General features: G+C 41.7%; 1 long non-coding RNA gene across 2 annotated transcripts in view; it reads right to left on the reverse strand.

The window, feature by feature from the left end:
• Positions 1–16356: 16356 nt before the first annotated feature.
• LOC132376545 (uncharacterized) overlaps positions 16357–25450 on the reverse strand; it is a 398309-nt gene continuing 389215 nt past the window's right edge. Inside the window, exons 4-5 of one of the 2 annotated variants that reach the window (XR_009506349.1) lie at positions 18570–18934; positions 16357–16623 (exon numbers count right to left, since the gene is read on the reverse strand). This is a non-coding gene — a long non-coding RNA (uncharacterized LOC132376545). Of the gene's footprint in view, positions 16624–17430; positions 18935–25450 lie in introns of those variants that run through there. The other variant, XR_009506348.1, reaches the window with a different exon arrangement.

The following is a 25450-nucleotide window of genomic DNA, read 5'->3' on the forward strand; positions in this document are numbered from 1 at the left end:
TACACAGTGATGTATGCCGAATATTTCTTAATAAAACTGGAAAAAAAGACATTTCCTTGGTCATGCCTTGAGTCAGTGGCAGAGCAAGGATGGAAGAGAAGGAAACCAGGGTAGAGCTTACAGTTACTCATTAGAGACCCTATCCCGTTTGCCCCAGTTATGATCAGCACCTTTGGAAGTCGTTGGTTCGCCTAAGAGTCACCTGTCATGTCAAAATCAACCTTTATTTCTCCGGTCTTCACAATGTATCATGAGACACCTTGTTATGCCTGATTGAAGACCAGAGCTAACGTCTGGTCTTCATGATTCCCAGTGGCCACTAGGAACTGTAGAATTAACACGGATGTCTGTGCATTCTCACACGAACCAAACATCCTCTGTAGACTAAATAAATTATGTTTTCCACGTATGTACGAGCACCTTAAAATACGTGTAGACACTCTTGGGCTAAACAAAATGCCAATTTATCTAAAATTCATTCATTGGAAGCAAAACACAAAAAGTACAACAGCTGCGATTGAGGTCGTAAGCTTTGAAATATTTTGATGCTACAAGGAGCCCTCCTCACAGTCACGAAAGTATGAACGATTGAAGCACCTCTGCTGCATTTACCTGGTTTGGCAATCCTGAGAAATGAAATATGTTCAAATTGATATGTCTTTAATAAAAATATTGCTTCAGATGCTTTCTCTATTCCCCAAATCAAGGTAAGCTATTGCCATTTCTCAAGTGAAGGCACCCCAGCCGACAATGAGGATCCCTGATTCTGCCCGGCACCTTCAACTGAGGCCGCTGCTACTTAGGAAGCACCTGGGTTTCTGACTTTTAGGATGGCAGGGTGTAGGTACGGACTTTCCTAGGAATATCGGGCTCATCATTGGGCAGATGGGCTAGGGTTACAGTACCTTCATCGAAATTGGGGACAATTGGTAAAACTATGTACTCTGATGGGAAGGTGTCCAGGGGTTGATTGGATCAGAGCGGCAGACACGCCATCTCATCCAAGGTCCCAGAAGGAAACAAAGAGCCAGTGCAGTTGGCCTGGTTTACTTAAAATGAAGCTCCCATTTATTATGCCCTCTGCTCAGTTTATTTTCATTGGGGCTTTTCATAAATAAAAACTAACTTGGGATTGTACAGTTATGAATGTTTAAAACGTATGCTTTGGGACACACCAGTTGTTTCACTTCCTGGTTTTCTTCCTAAAGACCTTGATTAAATTCTAGGCCAAGAAAGACCCAAGGGAATGGGACCACACACTGTACTTTAAACTGTGTTTTAGGAGATGATGAATTGTGCTCCCATGAGTAGCCAGATTCTTAAGGAACACCCCCTGCCCCGCCCCCAAGACCTTTCCACTCAGTGCTGTTTGTTTAGACATCTACAGACAGGCACCCCGGTCAGCACACAGACCACTGAGGGCCTCCTTCTGCCTGAGTATCTCAGGGGCAGATGGACCCGCGGCCCTAGTCCTCCCCTAGGAGGAACACATCACATCTCCTCGTGAAGGCTGTGGGCTGGCTTGCCGGAAGGATTGTCCCTCTGGAAGCCGGCACCGGCGGGAGCTCTTTGATTGCGCTCTGTTGCAAGAGAGTAACCTCACTGGAGGAACACATTGAGACTTTGCTGAGGGCTTGTTAACAGAACCGAATGGCTCAGGTACACCGGCCCTCCTCCTCAGCCAAGCTTGGCACAGTCTGATCCCCCAGTGGTTCACGTCCTCCCAGAGTTACTGTAGGCTGCGTGCTCTCTGCCCTTCCTTCTGCCGAAGGCCACTGTCTGTAACTTCACGGTCCCTTTAGCTGAAGGCTGTTTTCTCTACTCTGGTGCCACCCAATCCCATATCTCATTTTAAGATGCCTTCAGTCATCCATCATTTCTCATAACTGGGTTTACAGAATGTTTTTCCAGAAAGTAGTTTTGACAATGCTTTGTGGGCATCATCTTGTGTATTTGCTGATGAGAAGAGAGAGAAGGTTATCCTGCCGAGGTGAGGCAGAACAATGGGAAATGAAGAAGAACTCTCTCTGCATCAGCCTACTTTAAAATTTGTAAACAGGGCTCCCTACTTGTCTGTTGGGAGTTGAGTTCCCAGTGTGAGAAGATACTAGGCCCACACATACACGACTGGAGTTGGAAATGAGTGCTGCAAGCCAATAGCACTTCACAACATGGGCGTCTCTGGGAAGGTGTCTTGCTCTTTTAGCTGCTAATCAGAGGCATTAGGAACTGACTCCACTCCTATCTAAGGCTGGATTTCACAATACCTTGATTTCAAATATACCCTGTATGTGATACACTCCTGGGATCACTGCACTCCCAGAGACAGAGGAAAGGAGCTTACAAGATTTACCCAATTTCCTAAGAAAGAGACTGGTCTCGGAGGTCTGGAATGATGTGGTTTGGATGAAAAGATGTGATTGAAGAATATCATAAATGCCGGGAATACATGGAAGATGAGACTTTTACCATCGATACCCTAAAGATCTCCTAGCCCAGCAAAGCTCGTTGATAACTGGTATCTCCTTATCAACAGTGGAGATCCTCCTGGAACTAATTCAGAAAACAGTTCATAGTGGACCAGTTGTTTTTAACCACAGGATACGGAGGAGTTTTCAGTATAGACTGAACTTTTGGAGAGAACATTGCTCAATGTTGGTTTTAAGAGAAGGGCGATTATTTTAGTTAGCAAGTGTTTAATGAATACCTACTCTAAACGGATCAGTAACCCAAACACGAAAACAGACTTAGCTTTGAGGGCCAGGCCCACCCAGGCTCAATGGCTTCTAGAGAGCAAAACTGGTAATTGGACTGAAAGGAAATCCAGCACAACAGTATCCTTCTGAACAAAATCCCTGAAAAGAAATAAGAGGAAATAAGCCAGAATATGAACGATGGAAACAAAAATTTTAGGTTCTATAAAGAAATCATTTTTGTAAAGATCCAAGAAGGTGAGAAAAGAAAAAATAAACCAAACTGGATTTGTATGCTTGATTTTCTTTATTTTGTAATGAAAGAAATGTAGGTTCAGAGAAGGTAAGGGACTTTTTTGAAGTAGCAGAGTGAAAAATTGGGTGAGTTCCCAGCTTCTTAATTCTAAGTCTAGTGCTTCTTCGCTTCCCCTACAAACTTCACTTCCTTCCCATCACATTCCAGAGCGACCCTTAACAATTTTTAATTTATTGTGAAAAACCTCTGAAGAGGCCAGGATAAGCCATACAGGAAGTTATCATTTGGCTGCACTTAGGCAACCTGGCTTCTTATTCCCTCAGCTGGAAATGCGGGCTGTTATTGATTGGGTGGCATGCATGATAGCAAGAACAAAGAGTTTCTAGATGACTAAAGACTTCTGGTCGAATCTGGTCACCTCCTCTGAGGGTTACATTTCCAACATGGATTGTTCCGCAGAAGCAATAAGAGAGCTGCAGTTTGATCTCCCCCCACTCCAGGTGGCTACATCTCTCCTGACATGTCTCTCCTGACACGCATGTCTCCTGACATGCCCTTTCAAAGAGAGGGCACCCTGTGATGTGCTGGTACCTGGTGCCCAGGCAGAGAGGCCATGCTGCCTCAGGGAATCCTGGGAGAGAGGCTTGGCAGAAGAGACCAGGAAGTGCAAGGTGAAGGGCAGGGATAAAGGGGCAACCTTGGGCTGTGCCAGGGTTTTTGGTGTCAGGCTGAGAAATCATAGGAAACTCCTCTTCGTAACCCTCTTTCCTGAGCTGTCAGAGTCATGGGATTTTATTATCATGTTGGACCCTGAGAAAAAACTCTTCTCTCAGGAAGAGAGAGATTGACAAATTTATCAGTCATTAATTTTGGTGAGTACTTTTGGGTTGTATTCCTAAAAACTGAATGGAAAAACAGCTGGTAAGTGGGCAGATAGGTAGATCGATGACAGATAGATAGATAGATAGATTTTTTTTTTTAATCAGCAGACTGATATATGCTGCCAATTCTTCTCAGTTTTCTGTCCCCACATCAGTGTAGAATTTATGTTGAGCTCTACAAAAGACAGACCTTCCCCCTCAAGGATTTTGCTCACTCTGAGGTTTAATAGAGCTATAAACTACCAATCCAAGGCCAGCCTGGACAAACGGGCAAAATGGAATGCGCTAATACGGACAATGTGTCGGGAGGCGTTGCTGTGGATGGTTCTCGGATTGGAAGCCCTTCAGGGAGCTCTGGCAGCAGTTGGTCTTGAATACCCTCAGCGGCTCCCACAATGACTTACATCTCAGCACTCACCCTGGTCCCAGCAGTGAGGTCTAAAAATACTCACATTTTCTAGGACTCTCTACAATCAGAACAAAGAAAATCTGTCCTGCTCTCACTCACTCACGTGTTCCTTCTTATTTGATCCCTTGTCAAGGCGTCCAGATAGTTCTGACCATTGCAGCCTACCTCAGAATGTGGCTGTTTTCTGTTTGGTTTCTGGGTCACAACTGGGTCATCTTTATGGAGGACACTTTGCACCTTCATCCTGGGCTATTGTGGAGTTCACAAACTGGGAATGCCTGGGTTCCAACAAAGTCATGTCAAGGAAAGGAGGAACTGTATTGGCATTCATTGGCCAACTATTTATTTACTGGAATAGGGGTAGGTGTTGGAAATAGAAAGAACTAGACAGTCCTTCCTGTGGAGAGGCCCACAGTGTGGTGGGAAAGCAGACATATAAACAGATAACCATAAGGCTGATGTGTGTTAATAGATAGTTAAGCGTGAAGTATAATGGTAGCACAGAGAATAAAGTCATTCCTGTGTGAGAAGGAGTCATAAAACAGGTGAGACCTTGAGTTGACCTACAAAGAATGATCCAGGGTTCACCAAGATGGGAAAGGGATACAAAACTTTAGACAAAATACAGCATATACAACATTGCAGAAATGGATATTGTGGCTAATCTGATACTCTGACTCAAACACGATAAGATGTAGATTGTATTTCCCTCTATGAGAGAGAAATAAATAAATATGGGGGTGTGGGGAGAGAGGGAGAGAGAGGAAGAGAGGAAGATATTGAGAAACAAGAATAAAGGCCAATTTGGTCAACCATTGCTTGTATTAGCATCACATGGAAAAAAGATGGGAAGAATCTCTTTCAAAATTATTGATTCATTTGTGCCAATAACTAGTAACTTCCTATTGCTGAAATTGTGAAATTGAGCCAGGAATGGAACATTCTACACCACACCTTAGTCACTGAGCCCACTGAATCAGAAGAACAGTGCTTTATGGAATCCAGCAGACTGCTTAGCTCAGGATTCATTCTTTTATTGCCTCCAGGCCAATGAAGCATCTTGAAGTGTAGCCCTCTGATCTGAAGATCATTTGAGCATCATGTTTTTCCCAGAGTTACAAGATGCTCCCTCAGGGGTGGATGCCATTAACTCCATAAGGTTCCCAAGGGAGGTGAACTTCATGGTCCATGGAGTTTGGTGAAGGACCCTAGTCTGTCAGCAACTGTCCATAAAAGGACTGCCCCTGAAGAAGCAGCCCCTGGGCAATATATAACTTATGGAAAGCGAAGCAATACCAAGGAAGGACCTGGCCTCTTCCTGGATCCTGGGCTCGGAGTAACTCCCCTGGGAAGCCTGCCTGACCAGGGCTGTCAGAGGTGGTATCCAAGTTCTGATCTGAGGGAGCAGCAGACAGCCAACTGCAGGTGTGGGCATGGCCCTTCCTTCACCCACAGACCTTCTGGGGAAAGCTATGGTTTCTGAGAAGGGCCTAATGAAAAAGATCAAGCTTATGCAGAGGCCCTGCTGTGCAGGAAGATTGCTTCCAAGAAGCGATTCATTTTTAGTTTAACAACCGTGCATTTGGTCCCCACACAATTTATCTTCATGCAGAATCACATACCTGTGTGCCAGATGTGCACAGCTGTATGTGAGCAACTGCTGATCTATCTGGATCACATGCCAAGTGCCTGTTTCTTTAAATTAGGGTGGGTTGAGATTTGGGCCGTGTGAAAATTTCATTTTGAAACCAGAAACCAAGTGTGCCCTGGCTACGGGGGTTTGAGTATAGCAGGATGATGAACCGAGGTGAAATGAGTCTTTTCCAGGACCCCCCAGAACCTCCCCCTTTCACGACCCCTGAAATTCAGCGGCACTCTGGGTCTGTAGAGGTTAGGCTATCTGGAGACTCAGTCCTGCCAAAGTGCGCGGCCCTTGTAAATGCTTGTGGTGAAACTGCAAACCCTCTGCCCAGCCCTCGGGAGCTCTTGGAGCAGAATCGAACTTGACATTTTTAGTTTGTGTTTCAGTTTTGACCCTCTGGACTCAGAAGAAGCAAGACCACAAAACACTCAATGAGGCCTACCTCCCCAGCAGCCGGGGTATGGCCATCTGCAGAAGGGCAGGGAACCGAGGTGATGAGAGGCCTTCCCCCTAGAAACCCACAGCTTGGCCTGCACCGGGGACCCCCAGCACCAGCGTGTGGGCGCTTCCCCTCTGTTCTTGCCGTCTTTCTTTTCATGGCCAAGGACAGTCAACATTGAAAGAGATTCAGTCATCATTTTGTCATTCCACAGCTGACTTACTGAGTATCCACTGATGCCAGGTGTGTGCTTGGCATCAGTAGTGGTAAAGCGCTGGACACATCGTAAGTGTTCAATATGTGTTAGTGGCTGATGAGATTATTGAAGACTTACCATTTTTCTACTTCTCGTTGACCTACCAAATGCCAGGTCCTACGCATAAAGTCTCCCATTATTTCTCACAACTCCATAACGCAAGCACTATTGTTACTATTTTACCAGGAGGAAAACTGAGGCTCCGAGTGGTCACAAAACTTACTCAGAAATCATCTATCTCCTCCACAGTGGAGCCATGATTAAGATTCAGCTATGATTTCAAATTCCGTCTTCTTTCCACCATGCTGCTATCATTCTGTCTCCCTCCTGGCTGTTGTCAGGGCCCTAAGAGAAGGCTTCTCTGTCCAGGAGTGCATTGCATTTGCCCCTTCTGGCCCCGAAGCCATGCCACTTTAATATGTACCTGGCCTGCAGCGCAAATTCTTAGTTGTCACGGCTCCCAGTTGCATCCTGGTTCTCATATGGGCAGGCGCTGCTAAATCAGCTCACAATACACAGGCTCAGTTTGAATTTCAGCAAAGTTCTCTAAAAACAATAACCAGATGCAATTCAACTCACATTGCATCCACATAAGGAATCCATTCCAAGAAAAGTCAGAGGATGCACTGTTATTCTCAGTCAGATGAATGACTTCTAATCTTCCCTGGGCTTGTTTTAGAACTCAAAGAAGAAATAACATCTAGATTAATTTTAGAGTTCAGCCTTTGAATCCGGTCTCAGGAAGAATGCTCATATAATTTAGCCTTATAATGATGACCCCTTAGATCACAGATCACTCATGGGTAGTGGCTCCTTCTAGACACCTGCCACACTCAAGGCAATTTCCTCTTTTCAGTTTCAAGAACAATTTCAGACTTTGCTTTCTTATAAGCTACTTAGAAAAACCAGGACACCATCCTGGGAGTAAAACAGGATCTTCCAGGAATTACATCATTTATTTTTCAACAAAGATTAATTTAATTTGGTTTAACAAGAGTGTATGATCATAGATTTGATAACCAAACAGATGTCTTAACATAAATTTCAGTCTTGGTTTAGCTCTCTTCCAGTGAGAAAAACAAAGACTCTCAAAGGTAATTGGTGTATCACCCCTCAAAGGGGGAAAAAAGTGTAGGCTTTCAATTTTCTTAAACATAAAACTTAAAATCCACATATAATAATAAACAAATGGTTTAAGGCATTTTATGCCATAAATGTGCTGCCATTATTTAGTTATGAATTTTCAGGTTCAGGAATTATGCTAAAACCCAAGGGTTATTATGGAATGTCTGTGTATTTGATTTCTAAAGTTCCAGATAGGTTTTAATGTGTTCAATGTTATACCACTGCATTCCCTAAGTTATTTCTATATCCTCAGAGACATGTCCTAATAACAGGCCTCTGTGTCTTCTGCTTAGTGAAAAGTGTGAATAATAGCTCCAAAAATTAAGTATGTTCGTATGTATGTGAGTGTGTGTGTGTGTGTGTGTGTGTGTGTGTGTGTGTATATATATATATATAAACATATATTTTTTTTTAAGTTTAACATATGTTCCCACATGGCCAAGTGATTGAACCCAATACAGTTAACAACTTAGGAAGGGATTCATTGAATTTTCCAAGTCTCTTCATGGCCAGAGTTACATTGTAAGGAGACCCTAAATGTGGAATAATCAACATGTTAAAGTAATCTAGATGTTTATGATTTGATAACTCTTTGGTGCATTGTTTAAAAACATGTTTTCAATTTACTTTCCTTCAAATAGCTCCAAATAACCCCATGATTTTAGATGATTGATTATGGGAATGCTGCTTTTACTGTACATCCAAGGTAATTTTAAAATTACATCTTCTTTTCATTGTTAAGGGGGAAAATCATTTGCAGGTCTTGACATGATTTATCAGAAAAAGGGGGACAAAAGGTCGGTCTCGGCCTCACTCTATTAGAACATTATTATGTGAGCCCAGAAGTAAAGCATTCGACTTGGTGGAAGCTGGGTTCTAGTCCCAACATGCTGAATAATCAGCTCTGTGGCTTTAGGAATGTCATTAATCTCTTGTGACTCACTTTCCTTCCATATAAAAACCAACAAAACAATCACTATCAAAACCTCCCCTAGAGATTGTGATTCATTATAACCGGGGGCAAGACCTAGAAATCTGTGTTTCTCCTAAGAACCTGAGGTTTATAATCAAACAAGTTTGAAAAGCACTAGATTAAATGACTTCGAAGTCCAGGTCTAAAGTTCTACAACTCTGGAACCAAGGTTTCCTGTCCTCCAGAGATGTTTCTTTCAATGTAACCATTTTATTACATAATGGCAACCTTACTTTACCATATGGCTAATGTATATTTCTCTCAAACACTGTGCTCAAGCTTGTGTTTAAATGTTCTGTTTAATCCCCCTAGTAGCCTTACACTGTCAGCGTATTAGACATGGTTATTAATCCTACTGGCTACAACAAACTCCCCAATCTCAGTGACTTAACCCATTGAAGTTTTATTTCACACTCATGTAAAATCTTCCTCCATTTTGTAACTATGTCATCTGGAACAGGTGTCCCTCATGGGAAGACAAAGATATGAGACACTGTATCTTATCTATCATGACAGGAGGTGACTCATGTCGCTTCTGTACACAGCCTATTGGTTAAAATAAGTCACATGGTGCTGATCTAATTAGAAGACAGAAATATAAAGGAGCACACACAGGTCTAATAAATAAAACACTCTCTGCCATAGTAGGGGATCTAAATGTTACAACTTTAAGAGACTGAGGCTCATGAAGGCCAAGCAACAGGGGGGTTGCATTTGAAGAACGTCACTGATGAAGAACGTCACCTGGTATTTCATTCAGGAAAAGGAGGCATGCATTATTCACAACAGCCAAGATGTGGCAACAACCTAAATGTCCCTCAATGAAGAAAATGTGGTATATACCTACAATGGATATTATTCAGCCTTAAAAAAAATAAAAGGAAATCTTGCCATATGTGACTGCCTGGAGGAACCTAGAGGGCATTATGCTACATGAAATAAGCCAGTCACAGTAGAACAAGTAGCGCGTGATTCCGCTTATATGAGGAATCTAAAATAGTCACACTCATAGAAGAGAGTAGAATGGTAGTTGCCAGGGGCTGGGGGAAGGGGGATATTGGGAGGTGTTATTCAATGGGTATAAAGTTTTTCTATTTAAATGCCCCCCCAAAAACCCCATAAAATTAACTTTACTGATGTAAAGGATGTCAAGCACAAATTTACAAACAAAATACTCTTCTATGCAAAAAAAGCATGACTTCCAAGAATAAGACTTATGTTTTCCCTTAGAGAGAAGAGCATTTTCTTCCAAATACATACCTAGAGAAATGATTCTTTTTGAAGCTGTCCTTGCTGCTCGGTCCTTACATGCTGAATCTGAAGAAAACCTCCTTCCCTCAAGCAGACAAGTGTGCCCACGAAGGGAACATGAGGTCCAGGAGGACTTTCCTGTGATCCACTTTGAACCTGACTTGCTCACTGCAGTAAAATAGGAATCTCAAGATGTCAAAGAATCATCCTTTTCACCTTAGTCTTTTTTCTTTTCTTAACATCTTTATTGGAGTATAATTGCTTTACAATGGTGTGTTAGTTTCTGCTTTATAACATAGTGAATCAGCTATACATTTACATATATCCCCATAGCTCCTCCCTCTTGCATCCCCCTCCCACCCTCCCTATCCCACCCCTCTAGGGGGTTACAAAACACCGAGCTGATCTCCCTGTTCTATGCGGCTGCTTCCCACTAGCTATCTATTTTACATTTGGTAGTGTATATATGTCCCTGCCACTCTCTAAGCACAGGTTATTTCTTCACAACTGAATCTGTGAAATACCAGCTTTGTCCATTCAAAGCGCACCTGTTGTATACAGATACTTTTTCTTTCTTTCTACTTTGTGGCCCTGACAAACCTCTCAATAATTCAACAAATAATTTTAAGGTTGTGGAGAGATTCCAAGATCTGTGAAAACAGAATATCAGGAAAATAGACCCTGTTTTGGAGGGGCTTCCAGTCCCTAGCAAAAACAAAGCAAAAGAAAACCAAAACAACACCAACAAAAACCAGATAAGTCTCAGTTAAGGCATGAGGTTAAGTGCCATGATCGACATACACGCAGGTTAATGAAAGCTTAGAGAAGGGAACAGTTACTTCTGCTGGGCTGGAGGAGTCACAGGAAGGGCATCCGCGAGAGGAAATGACGACTTCACTAGGTCTACAAGGATGAGGCATTGTTTGTCAGATACAGCAGGGAGTGGCTGCAGGGCTACAATCTGGGTGAGGGGGGAGTTTGAGCAGGAACACTGAGGTGGTAGAGTCTTAGCATTTGGGAGAATGCGGTGGGCAGAGAATGAATGGAAATCTGGGCTCGGGCCAAATGTTCAAGAACCTAAATATCCTTATGAAGGAGTTTGGACTTTGTGCGTTAAGGAGACATCTGAAGTTTTTAATCAGAGGTCAAATATGTGTTGTGGAAATTTCATTTTGATGCCCAAGAGAGATGGAATCCCATACTTGCACAGTGTCTCTGTGTAGCACAGACAGATAGTAAATTGCTGACCAATATCTATTTTTCTCTACTTCTACAGAATAATAGAAATGTTAACCGGGTGTGTGACGCTCAGAATGAAGATGACATTTCTCGAGTTTCCTTACAGTTCGTATGGCCATGTGACTAAGTTCTGGCCAGTGGGGCATAGATGAAGACCCAAGGGAAGCTCCTAGATATTTTTCTTAAAAGACAGTGGGCACGCATGGTAGCTTCTCGTGTCTTCTTGCTGCTGCTTAGAATGTTGATGTGATGACAAGCATCTTGGGCCATTTTTTTAAAATGTCATTTGAATTGAAAAGGCCAATTGGATTTTCCTCCATTTGAATTGCTTCCCCACTTTTGTAAAAAAAATCGGTTGGGTACACTTATGGAGGTCCGTTTCAGGAGTCTCTATTTTCTTCCGCTGATACATGCATCTAACTGTCTGCAAATACCACGCTGTATTAATTACTGTATCTACATAGTAAGCTTTAATGCCAGGTAGAGTGATTCCTCCTGCGTTATTCTTCCTTTTCACGATTCACAACCCATTTTAAGAAATATATTTTACTTTATAACATAGAATACACATACATGAACACACCCACATATATGAAATCCATTTCATGAAAATACATATTAATTATTTGTGATGCACCCTGATTTTCCCTAACCTATTCTATTTTATCCTTTCATTAAAATGTGCTGAAAAAAAAAATGTGCTGGTCATGACCCACTAAATTGATTTCACAACCCACCAATGGATCTCTCAACTTGCAGGTTAAAAACATACGGCAGTAGAAGGGAATGGGAAATGGATATTTACCACTAATCCACAGTATCCCCCGCAGAGGAAAAGTACAGGGGGAGTGAAACCTCTTTCATTGGAGGCAGAATGGCCAGTGGGGTTGCCCACTTCGAGTTCTCTTTCTTCTCTAGTTGGGAGAAGGGCTTGTAAAGAACGTGCAGCCCACTTTGGGGGACAGTCTCACTAGGACAAAATCACCAGTCTCTAAACATGGGACTAGTTTTCTTCAAAAACAGAAAAACCTCTCAGCAAGAAATTTAAAAGCTCTGTAAAATGGTATCTGTTATCATGCTAATCGGTGGGCCAGTTCTTTTACATATGTTATCTTCTTTTATACTCACACTGCTCTAAGATATATAATTTCCATTATGTATATGAGAAAACATACATACATTATACATAACCTCATAGAGGTTAAGGGATTTGTTCACATGTGCACATCCGGTAGGCAAGCACAGCCAGACTCAAGCCTGTGTTGGTCTCACCCCAGAGCCCCAAATCTCCTGTCTGCAGTTGAACTGAGGCCCCCTGTTGTGATCAGAAGCTTATAAAGGAGGCAGATGAGCTCTTTTGGATGGTTCATGCTAGTGTTCTTGAGATGACAATATAACTACCTACTTGGACCATGAAGCTGAGGGCCACACCCTCAGCTGTACAGGGGCCGGGATTGCGAGGAAGACTTCATGGAACTGAGCCAGCATCCCAGCCCTGGACGGCTACAGCCGGTCTTCTACATGAACAAGGAAAAACTTTTATCAGGTTTAAGCCACTGTTATTTCGGGTTTATGTTACTCACAGTTGAATCTAATCCTAACTGATACAACCACCATCCCACAAGAACAGTGGCAGAAAAATATATATCACGTATCCATCACATAAATCCACTTTTATAAGGGAATGAAGTCAGATTACTACCCCCAATAAAAAGGTGTTTCACAACATGACCCAGGAATTTAGAAGTATGGTTTATTCCCTGTTTCTCCCTGTCTCATGGCCTCACAGAAACAGCTCCCTCTGGCCTCAGTGGACATCCGTGAGAGCATGCTTTTCATGGTGTCAGGATATGAAAGTCCAGGGAATGAAGAGCCTCCAAGGACAGTGCCTGGATTATCAAGCTTTGGCCAGCAGTGCACTTTCTCCAACTCTGCAGTCAAAAGCGGAATGAAGAGCTCTCACGTTTGCTCCTTTGCTGAGTAAGTTTTCCAAGGGAAGGAAGAAAAAAAGACAATGGCAGATGAGTAGAATAGAAGAAAAATGAAATCTAAACAAACTAAACTCTTCACTGAACAGAAAAGTTCAATTAAAAAAAAAAGGAGGAGAGAAATGTAAGATACTAATTTGAACCATAGCCCCATGTCTAATGCTTTTAGCCAAGGAAAGGAGAGAAAAGCAAAAGAAATCTGAGTCAGAGGGAAGATGTCATGGTGAGTTTCAATGGGATGAATTCCTTATTAATTCTAAAGAACACGATACAACATGGATTTAATTATACAAGTCAACCCACCCACATTCCTCTGTTGCTTTTCACACACATGGGCTTCTGAGGATGATGAAAGGTGGGTGGGGAGAAAGGGGAAAGGAGGAAACACACGGGGAAGCTAAGGCCATAGAGGAGGCGGCCCTCCTCCAGGGCCCAGCCACTCGCAGCCCTCCCCTTTCTAAACATGAAAGCCACGGAGCCCCACTGAAGCCGCAGCAATAGCGCCCAATCTCATCCATTCCAGGAGGTCCATTCACCTGGCCTGCAAGCACACGTCCATTTTGTTCTATTTACTGTGGAGGGGAGATTCTTAAAATTTTAAGGGATGGAGAGAAGGACTATCACAAGGGCCATAGATAGGAGCTTAAAAAACCCTCTAAGCTGCTTTTAATTTCCTGTGGGATGCACGACACAATTGCACTAAGATTTTCACCAAGAGAACAAACAAATTTCTAAAACTCTGAAGAGTTTGAATGTATTCAAAATTTTTTTAATTTATATTTTTAATAATAATTGTATTATATATTGAAGAAGTAAAGCATCATGGTTTGAGATACACAGTGAAATGATTGCTACAGTCAAGCTAATTAACATATCTCCTCTCACTTTTATCTTTTTTTGTGTGTGTGTGGGTAAAAGCACCTAAAATCTACTATCTAAGCATATTCCCTGTGTATAATACCGTGTTACTAACTGTAGTCATCATGCTGTACATTAGGTATGAAGATTTATTCATTCTACATTATTGTAATTTTATTGAAACAGCATCCAGTATTCCCTAAGGTCTCTCAGGGACTTTTCACCTGTGCTACCATCCACGATACCCCCATCTCCATAGAGGTGAAAACATCAAAAATTTCCCAGAACCAAGACCCCATTGTTTCCTCCTGCTTTTTCCTCTCACTTTCAGATAACACCCCAGAGAATTCTAGCTGTTAGAAAGTCCCATTGACTGTTCTATGACTTTAGCTAACTGTCTGTATACATTTTTAGACTGGTAGACTGAGCCTATCTCATTTGGAAGGGAATCCAGTGGCAGAATGATGGGCTTATAAAGTCCCAGGGCATCAGCGTCAGAGTTCAGCTGAAGGTTAAAAACAAAAACAAAAAAGGCAAACAAAAACCCCACCTCTAGCTTCTCTAAACATAAGAGATGTCCTGAAGAGAAGTGCATGTTTAGGGAGCCCTTGGAAGTCTTCAGGTAGGTCTCCAGGCATGAATCCCAGAGCGACACCACTGAAGTGGGCCATCAGGGTCATTGCCACCTCTCTCACCATCGAGAAAACAGAGAATTGGCAAAATACACTGGAGTGTGGCCCTAGGAACACCCAGTCTTAATCATAATTCAAGAATCCAGAAACTATCTTCAGAACTGCTACATTTAGAGTGACACCATGTCTGCTCCCTGTGCGCTGACAAAAATGACTGATGCTCATGCAGTGCCTCTTGATACTGCAAAGCTAGTGATTGGGTACCGGAATACCTGCCCTAACCAGGGGCGGGGGGGGGGGGGGGGGAGTGGCGCGGAGGGCCTAACCAGATGCCTCCATGACCATATTCACTGTATTCTATTCAATACCTTCTTAACATCCCCGGAGTGCATCTACAACCTATATCACATTTGGAGCCCTAGTCTCAAGGGACTAGGCCTTTCACTCTCCAGTCTCTACTGTATAGGAAAGCATGTGAGAAAGATAGCTTTCAGACATTTTTCAGTCATGATCCATGGACCCATTTTTTTAAAAAAATGAAACATTTTGAAATCATTGTAGATTCACATTCAGTTGTAAGAAATAAAACAGAGACCCTATGCACTCTTTACTCAGTTTCCCCAAATGGCAATGTCTTGCAAAACCATAGTAGAACATCGCAACTAGGTTTTATAGATGTTAGTACAATCCTCTGGTCTTATTCAGATTTCTCAGGTTTACGTGTGTGTGTGTGTGTGTGTGTGTGTGTGTGTGTGTGTGTGTGTGTTAGGTTCTCTGCAATTTTATCACATGCACCGATCTGCTTCGGTCACCATGGTCAAGATATAAAACACAAGATACCTTGTTTGTGTTCGAAAGCCAGGAATGACTATGAAGGAAGGCTATGTGCTGTCTTGGATGGTTCTTAAGATGGTTTTGAAGATGATTTCTCCCACAATTCTGGAAGAGATTTTCCTTTGGTAATTTCTTGTGATAATTGTATGGACCTCCACGAGTCAGGTATGCAAACTGGGAACTTGGGGCACAGAGTGCACACTCCCATGCCCTAGGCTTGCACAGGGCATGCGTCGAGATCGCAGAGTGCTGGCACAGCATAGCCACTTAAAATGCTAGCTGTGATTATTATTCCTGCCACAGCAAAACTTCCCTTCCCCGATCCCTCATTTCTCTTGAATTCAAACTTTTTATCTTCCTTCCAGAGCAAGCTCAAAACTGCTTTATCTAAGAATCTTTCTTCTATTTGTCCCATCCAAATGCTCTCTCATTTCATCCTCAACAACCGTTGTTAGCCTCTACAAAATGCCCTTCTCAATTACACATTCCTTATGTCTGCTGTCTTGCTTAAAACCTATTGATTAATTTCCTACTGCTTATAAGAAAAAGACTCCCTCATTATTACACATTCAAGGCTTTCAAGGCTCTTCAGTGTGTCTTCAGTGATGCTTTGTAGGCTCATCCCATTAACTTCTCTGCAAACATCCTGTGTTCTTTCATTATAAGGGCTACTTGCCGCATCCTAGAACAGACTATTCAGTTTCACATCACGCGGACCACTAAGCCTGAAAATATCTGCACACCTCTTTGGCCAATCAAAATCTCACCTGAAGCCTTCTCAAATGTCTTCTATCCTGTGAGGTCTTTCCTGAACCATGATTGGCCTTTCTCATCCCAGTACCTCTTGAGAGCCTGTAATAACCTGTGCTATGGTACGTGTCACCAGCCAATTGTACTATAGTTTGGTGAGTATTTGATGTCCCGACCAAATAGTGAGCAGAAAGACAGAGCCTGAGGATGACTTGTGTTTCTACGTCTAGCAACTCCCACAAGCACTGAGGGTCATAGTAGCAGGGAAGAAGGAATATTCTGTTTAAGCCAGAAGGACACTGGGACACACTGCATGCTGCTAGAGTCTTTATTAAGATTTAAGTCCTGTGGAAGAAATGGAGGTGTCTGAGGATTGAAGGTTGGAAATCGAGGTCGCCTGAAACATAAAAGAGATAAAGTCTGCTTTAGGGTCTTTGAAAAGAGATTTCAGTAACAGTTGAAAGCAATTATAATTCCACATAAGCCTCAGACTACATTCTATAACTTGGTGTCCAGTGTGTTACTTCTCTTCATATATGCAAATTTGATTGAGAAAAAATTAATTTTAAAACATTAATAATTTGGTGACATTTGAGTATTGACTCTCAGGTAAAGATAGCTATTTTAAAATAAACTGAATATAATATTGAGTTGCATTTCCAGGCAAATGATAAAAAAAAAAATATCCTTGTGTTGGTGAATTGTCAAAATTTTGTCAGAGCTGTCTTCATTTTTAGATATTTCATCATATTTTATCTTACTTTTTTCATTTTCTAAGTTGCAATATATCATTTTGTTCCTGGAACAACTATTAAAGGCCTAATCCCAATTGGCAATCCAAATAAAGTGTGGTTAAGGGCTTGTAAGGGCATCTGAACAGGGTGCTATATGAAAATAAAGAGAGAAATGAATACATGTAATTCTTAGTTTCATTTTGTATTTTATCTTAAGTATGTCCAGTGTGTAAGGTTTGTTACATGTTCCATCAAGTACCTGAGTGCTTACTATGTGCTTGGCATTGTACTAGGCTTATTGGGAGTAATAAAAGAAATATAAAAAGTGAGAAAAAAATCTTGGGTAAATAATATACTGGCTTTGAACAGGAAGAGAATTAAGTTCCAGAGGCCCTATTTTTGGAAGAAATATGCTTGAGATGAAACAAAGCAATTTTACTTGACTGCCTTTCAAGTAGCTTCCTGGTAACTCATTTCAAGTTTTTCTCTTATGGGATGACAATACCCCAAAGTCCAGATTAGTTTTTGAAAAGTCTTGTGAACAGCTATAATTACTGGGGAAACTATTCCCATAATTGGGGGACCTTTGGATGGTGGCAAAAGGAACAGGAATAATGGTAGTCCTGATGACAAGGACAGTTTCAGGGACAGCGAGAGCAGTGAGAAGCAGGGTTGGGGGCCCACAGGGAAATTGATGACAATAATAGGCACCATTGATTGAGCACCTACTCTGAACCTGGCAGGTTGCCAGTTGCTTTATCTGCCCGATAGTTAACCTTCACAGCTATGATCTAAAATAGATCCCATCCACATTTTGCAAATGTAAACACTGAGGCTCAGAGTGATGGGGTAGCTTTCTCATAGTTATGCTGCTAGGTAGTAGCAGAATCCGGATTTGCCTCCGAAGCCCATGGTCTTCCTGCCACACCCTGATGCCTCTCGAAAGTGAGGATACTTGGAAGGACAGGTGTTCCAGGAACTTTTCGGAGCATGGAGGCACGGAAGGAAAGACTGTTCTTGTTATTCATGTCAGAATCATCTTAAGGCTGGCACGGTCTGGGGATACTGGTGGGTATGCAGTGAGTGTTGGTTGAATTAAATTGAAAAGAGCTTATTCTAGTGGCACAGTCTAAGCCTAATATCCTCACCCTCTAGGAACCTTCTCTGTCCCCTCTAACATTTATTGCCAACATCCTCCAGCTGGTGGGTGAAGTTCTCAGAGTCACCTCTAAAGAAGAAAGGTATCCACGAAATGTCTCCCTGATATTTTGGGGGGTTGGAGCGGGGCTAACAGGGCCTATCAGAGGTGTAAAATCAGCCTTATCAAGAAGAGGAGAGTGAGTGCAGTTATTGACGTGCTTTAGACAAGCCTGGCTCGGCAGGCTGGGAATCTGAGGTTAAAACCACCACCACCACTCCCACCGATAACAAACACACGGCTACTACTGCCACTTCTTCCTCCTCTTCTCTGGGAACGCTCACGTGTCACCAAGAAAACCACTTACATCTTCCCTATATTTATACCAACCCCAGCAAGCAGCTCTTCAACCACTCCGTTGACCTGGTCCCCTCCACCAAGACCCTCTCTGCGGGGTTTCCTGCCGCCCACCTCTCAGTCCCTCCATGGGTATCCATGCCCGCTGGGCTTTCTCTGTCTCCCCTGGAATTGGGGACTGTCCTTAACTGAAGACATCAGAGTCCACAGTCTAACCCTTAGGTGTCCCCCAGGAGCCATTCTCTAAAAGTAGCTTGGATTTTAGGCTTAAAATTCCCATGTTGTTCCAGAGTTGACATTTTAAAAAAAATTTACAAGCCCTTTCAAATAACAAATGTTTGTGACCACAATATAGGGTAAAATAAACTTTTAGAGTCTTTGTCGTGAGTTGGTGCTAGGTCATGGGAGCCGATGGTCTAAGCGTCCAGGGATGGTGTCTCCTCTCTAGCCGTCATGCCAATCTATCCATGGGGGACATTCTGAAAAGAAGAAAACTCAGCTGTAAATCCTCAGACATTTCAATATTTTAAACACTAACAAAGTGAGAGGCTACAAGTTTCCTTGTGAACATGCCTTATTATCGGGCTGGATATTTCTAGGATTTGGGAAAAAAGAGGTCTGAATTCCAGAAGCTCCGGTGGGTTGTCAGTCACTGGAAGCAAATTTGACCCTTTTTTTTCTTGATTCTAAGCGTTACTGGGTACACGGTGCATGAGGAGAGAACCCATCACGCCGATGCGTCTTCTCCCCGTCTTTACCACCCCCATCCCCTCAGTCTCTCCAATTCTCATCCCTTTCCCGCTACAATAATTTGCTGTTTAATGCATCCTCTAAACTTTTAATTTTAACAATTTCATTTTTACTTCTAACAACGAGCTGTCCTTTAAAATGGTTTCCTAACATTCACCCTCTACTATACGAAGTGGGTCCTCTAGCTGGCTTCAGTCTTAGGCAGTTTAAAGGGATGACTGGTTGTAGTGTTTGGCTTTCCCTAATCCAGCCTTAGTGAGTTAGCGTGTGATCATACTCGCTGTGGTCTGCAGGATTTCATGGACTTCAGTCCTAGAAATGATGGTGCTTTGGTTTTCCAAGGAGAAGATACCTTCTGTGGTAGTATATCCTCCCGGATATTTATGGGAGGGAGGCAAGAAATGAGAAATAAACAGGGAAGAGGGGCTCTCACCTTCTGCTGGCAACGCCTACTTGCCCCTCTCCTTGTCTTGCTTGCCATACAAAAGTCTGACTTCTCTTGTACCAGCCCCACTCTGCTCCTTCATGTATTTACAGTGAACACACTTTCTCAACCTAACTCTCCTGTTTTCTATCATTTCACTCAGTCATCACTTCCACTCTTCAACTGAAAGAGTTTCTGTTTACTTTTACCAAATCACATGATGTGAGATAAATGTTCAAATCCCTCTTTATGGGCATTTAAAGATTGCAACACTACTTTTACAAGGCAGCTATTTGATTCCAAAATGGATAAGCTACAAAGCTACAGTTGGCCTCCATCACGGCTGCAAAGGGACAGAGGGCTAAAGTTAGTTTTGCTCATAAAAAGGTAATCAATGACACACAGAAATGAAAACAAACAGAACCAGAGTGTACCCCGCAGAATGCTAGTGGTGTCCATTGGACTGGTGTCACTGTAATGGAACAGTGACCTTCAGAGACCAAGTATAGATTCCCAAGTGCTAAGAGTTATTGGCCAATTATATTGCATAATCAAGCCTGTCTACAGTAAGTAACAACAGGGGAAACAAGTGCTAACATTTATCAAACATGTAGTAGATGTTTAGTATGGTTCTAGTGCTATACATGAGTTTTTAATCTAATTCTCACAACAGCCATTAGGACCTGTTCCATTTTTCAGATGAGAATGCTGAAGCACAGAGAGGCTGTACCACTTGCCCCAGATCATACAAACAGAACATGGCAAAGCTGGGATTAAAACCCCAACCCTCTGACTGCAGAGCCCCCGCTCTCAGCTGCTGTGCTCTTCCCCTTCTCCCAGGATAGGTGGTCACCCTGCTCCCCACAAATGCCCTCGGCAAGCCAGCGCTCACTGTTATTCAAGAGAGCTATTTCTGTTTCCTCCTAGACCTCAGGACACTTTTCCTCATGTGGAGCTAAATCTGTCTGTCCCTCACCCCTTAATTTAATCTTCTTTCCACCTCCGGAGCCATCCAGAACATGGTTTTATATCCTTTTTTTCTCCTAATAGCCTCCAGAGAATTGAAGCCATCATTTGATCCTATCCACTGCACCTGAATATTATCTTCATGGCGAGCAGAAGCAATCCTATCCTAATAGAAAAACTGTAGCATTGGATAATTAAATAACTCTCCACCTCTCCAGGCTCTAGTAGAAAGCATAAGTAAGTCTAAAGTTGGGTATAAAGAGCATTAGGAACAATCTCAAGGAAATAGTAAGATATGCTGACAAATATTTATATTTATGTAGCTATCCAGTGTCATTTATAGTATCCACAAATTAGAAATAACCTAAGAGTCTAAGATAAGGGAATTAATGAAGTATAAATTAACCAGGTGACATGACATGCATTCATTAAAAGTAATGTTTTCAAATAATAAGGATAGGAAATTCTCATAATAATGCTCTTTTTTTTTTCTTTTTTTTTTTTAGGTTTTGTTAAATTTTTCCAAAGGATTGTATCTTCGTTAGTGTTGAAAATGGGATTTTTCTTCTAACTAGTTATGTTTGTGTTTATGAAGACTTTTCATTTCTGTATTTTAGCATTTTTATTCTGCTACTTTACTGACATTTTTTATTGTTTGAGTTAGTTTTTTTTTTAAACATTTTTATCGGAGTATAATTGCTTTACAATGGTGTGTTAGTTTCTGCTTTATAACAAAGTGAATCAGTTATACATATACATATATCCCCATATCTCTTCCCTCTTGCGTCTCCCTCCCTCCCACCCTCCCTATCCCACCCTTCTAGGTGGTCACAAAGCACCGAGCTGATCTCCCTGTGCTATGCGGCTGCTTCCCACTAGCTATCGATATTACATTTGGTAGTGTATATATGTCCATATATACACTACCACTCTCTCACTTTGTCCCAGCTTACCCTTCCCCCTCCCCATGTCCTCAAGTCCATTCTCTAGTAGGTCTGCATCTTTATTCCCGTCTTGCCCCTAGGTTCTTCATGACCATTTTTTTTTTAGATTCCATATATATGTGTTAGCATACGATATTTGTTTTTCTCTTACTGACTTACTTCACTCTGTATGACAGACTCTAGGTCCATCCACCTCACTACAAATAACTCAATTTAGTTTCTTTTTATGGCTGAGTAATATTCCATTGTATATATGTGCCACATCTTCTTTATCCATTCATCTGTCAATGGACACTTAGGTTGCTTCCATGTCCTGGCTATTGTAAATAGAGCTGCAATGAACATTGTGGTACATGACTCTTTTTGAATTATGGTTTTCTCAGGGTATATGCCCAGTAGTGGGATTGCTGGGTCGTATGATAGTTCTATTTTTAGTTTTTTAAGGAACCTCCATACTGTTCTCCATAGGAGCTGTATCAATTTACATTCCCACCAACAGTGTATGAGGGTTCCCTTTTCTCCACACCCTCTCCAGCATTTATTGTTTGTAGAGTTTTTGATGATGGCCATTCTGACTGGTGTGAGGTGATACCTCATTGTAGTTTTGATTTGCATTTCTCTAATGATTAATGATGTTCAGCATTCTTTCATGTGTTTGTTGGCAATCTGTATATCTTCTTTGGAGAAATGTCTATTTAGGTCTTCTGCCCATTTTTGGACTGTGTTTTTTTTTTTTTTTTGTTATTGAGCTGCATGAGCTGCTTGTAAATTTTGGAGATTAATCCTTTGTCAGTTGTCTCATTTGCAAATAGTTTCTCCCATTCTGAGGGCTGTCTTTGTCTTGTTTATGGTTTCCTTTGCTGTGCAAAAGCTTTTAAGTTTCATTAGGTCCCATTTGTTTATTTTTGTTTTTATTTCCATTTCTCTAGGAGCTGGGTCAAAAAGGATCTTGCTGTGATTTATGTCATAGAGTGTTCTGCCTATGTTTTCCTCTAAGAGTTTTATGGTGTCTGGCCTTACATTTAGGTCTTTAATCCATTTTGAGTTTACTTTTGTGTATGGTGTTAGGGAGTGTTCTAATTTCATTCTTTTACATGTAGCTGTCCAGTTTTCCCAGCACCACTTATTGAAGAGGCTGTCTTTTCTCCATTGTATATTCTTGCCTCCTTTATCAAAGATAAGGTGACCATATGTGCGTGGGTTTATCTCTGGGCTTTCTATCCTCTTCCATTGATCTCTATTTCTGTTTTTGTGCCAGTACCATACTGTCTTGATTACTGTAGCTTTGTAGTATAGTCTGAAGTCCAGGAGCCTGATTCCTCCAGCTCCATTTTTCTTTCTCAATACTGCTTTGGCTATTCGGGGTCTTTTGTGTTTCCATACAAATTGTGAATTTTTTTGTTCTAGTTCTGTGAAAAATGCCAGTGGTAGTTTGATAGTGATTGCATTGAATCTGTAGATTGCTTTGGGTAGTATAGTCATTTTCACAATGTTGATTCTTCCAGTCCAAGAACATGGTATATCTCTCCATCTATTCATATCATCTTTAATTTCTTTCATCAGTGTCTTATAGTTTTCTGCATACAGGTCTTTTGTCTCCTTAGGTAGGTTTATTCCTAGGTATTTTATTCTTTTTGTTGCAATGGTAAATGGGAGTGTTTTCTTAATTCCACTTTCAGTTTTTTCATCATTAGTGTATAGGAATGCAAGAGATTTCTGTGCATTAATTTAATAATGCTCATTTTTAAAAAGCAGAGTGTAGTCTCAATTTTGAAAAAAACATGTGAGAAGAAAACAAAACCTCATAATTATGTATACCCAGAAAAAGAGCTGGAAGAAATGTGCCATTCTACTAATAATGGATTATCTTTCGTCTCTTCTTCTAAATACCCTATATATTTTCCAAATTTTCTAAAATGGGAGTTCATTACTGTTGAAATCAGAGGGAATAGATTGTCATCCCGTGTGTGTGTGTGTGTGTGTGTGTATTTTTTTTTTTTTTTTAAGATCAAATGTGTCCAAGCATCACCTCCAGCTAGAGTTGGATTTGAAGACTTGGGAGAAGGGCAATGGCCTTAAAATGGGGTGTTTCTACTATCCATTTTGATCCCAATGCTTTGGCCCCCAAATTGCATTTCAGAACTCAGCACCCACGGAGTGAGAGCAGCGGGGTCTTCCCCTCCACACTCTGTCTTGTAGTGGACAGTGTCAGGGCTCCACCCATATAGGACTGTCAGGTAAAATACAGGACACCCAGTTAAATTCAAAGCTTAGATAAACAACGAATATTGCATGGTATATACTTACATTAAAAAATTATTCCTTGTTCATCTGAAAATCTGAGTCAGCTGGGCGTCTTGTATTTTGGCTGCTAAATCTGGCAACCCTGCATTCAAACCCCTTCAGATTTCCTCTTTACCGTTTTTATAACTGTAAAAATGTCCCCCTTCTCCTTTACCAGTCCCCCTAGGAGTCCTTCCTTATTAAATTACTCACCCAGGGATCCTGCTCAGGATGTATTTCTGGGGAAGCCGAATTGCAGAGAAGCTCTCTCATCCTTTTTTGCCCCCGCATCTCTTTTTCTGTCTCTCCATCTGTCTCCTTTGTTAGTTATCTCTCTGTCTCTCTCCCTGCATCTATTTCTCAAAAATTGCTCTCCTTTACTTTTTTTATGGATTATCTAAAAAATAAATATCTTCAGGATTTTTTCCAATGCCTAAAAGTATTACTAGTACAAATAGTAATCACAGCACAGAACTTTCCCACTGGAGGCCCACTAAGAGGCAGCCTGAGCCCCGTCAGCCTCTTGGTAGCAAGGCACGCCCACATCTCTGGGAGGAAGGTGAAGAAGATAGCTTTGATGCTCAGACTTATATGGGAAGCTCTAGTCTCCCTAATAATCCTCCCTTAAGAGCTAACCCACGGGGAGTGGACGGGGCCCAGCCATAGACCAATATCTGAACTGTTGACTTCCCCTAACTCTCCTTTCCTCTCCCAACTGGTGGGTTTCCAGATTGTCTGAGGTTAAGTGTGGAGGACAGGAGATCCCAATAGCTGTAAACACATTTGGTTTCTAAATCTTTCTGTCTTAATCATAACATCAAGATTGTTAAATTTAACTGTTCAGAATTAGCTCCTCTAGTCTCTGATTCTAGTCTGACAAATAGGCCCTGTGGCAAATAGCTTTAACTGGGCAAGTGGATGGTGCAAGAGGGGATAGGAAGAAAAAATATGTTGGTGAATATATTGCATTAGGATAAGTCAGCAGGTATAGCAGAGGCAGCATAAAAAGAATTCAGCTGGAAAATCAGCCCAAACTAAATCAAATCTAATTCAAGCTCTTTTTTTATTTTTTTTTTCTTAGCGTAACTTCTGAAAATTGCTGTAGGTCAGAGGGCAGAGTAGTGTAGAAAGACGTATTTTCCTAACCTGGAGCTGATCATTATCCAGGTTGAGAATAAATCTGAAGCCTTCAATAGCAAGAAAGGACAAAACCCACTCAAGCAGGCAGGCAGTATGTGCTGATAATGAATTAGGCAGCCCAGAGAGAAGGAACCATCAGGAGGCAGAAGGGAAGAGATGGGAAATATGCGGCAACCAGTTTCCAGGTTTGCAGTAGGGATGGACAGAGCAGGAGTGACAACCCCTTCTGCACACGATGCCTTGGGGAGCTGTGAGTCAGTGAAGAGGAGATGCAAGTCTATTTTAAAATGTTGTCATCTTTAATTTTCTCCATGTCACTCATGTTTGCATTGAACTGTTTGCTGTAAATGGAAACGTCATTCGAGTTAATTTGCTTTCAGTACCCTCCCCCCCAAAAAATTTAAATGATAAAGAGCTGGTTCCATTGGCTGAGGAGTTATGAACAATTTCATGTCTAAGCATTTTGCAGTAAGCTTAGAGAGACTGAA

Source organism: Balaenoptera ricei, chromosome 13 (assembly GCF_028023285.1).
Source record: "Balaenoptera ricei isolate mBalRic1 chromosome 13, mBalRic1.hap2, whole genome shotgun sequence".
Lineage (NCBI taxonomy): Eukaryota > Metazoa > Chordata > Mammalia > Artiodactyla > Balaenopteridae > Balaenoptera > Balaenoptera ricei.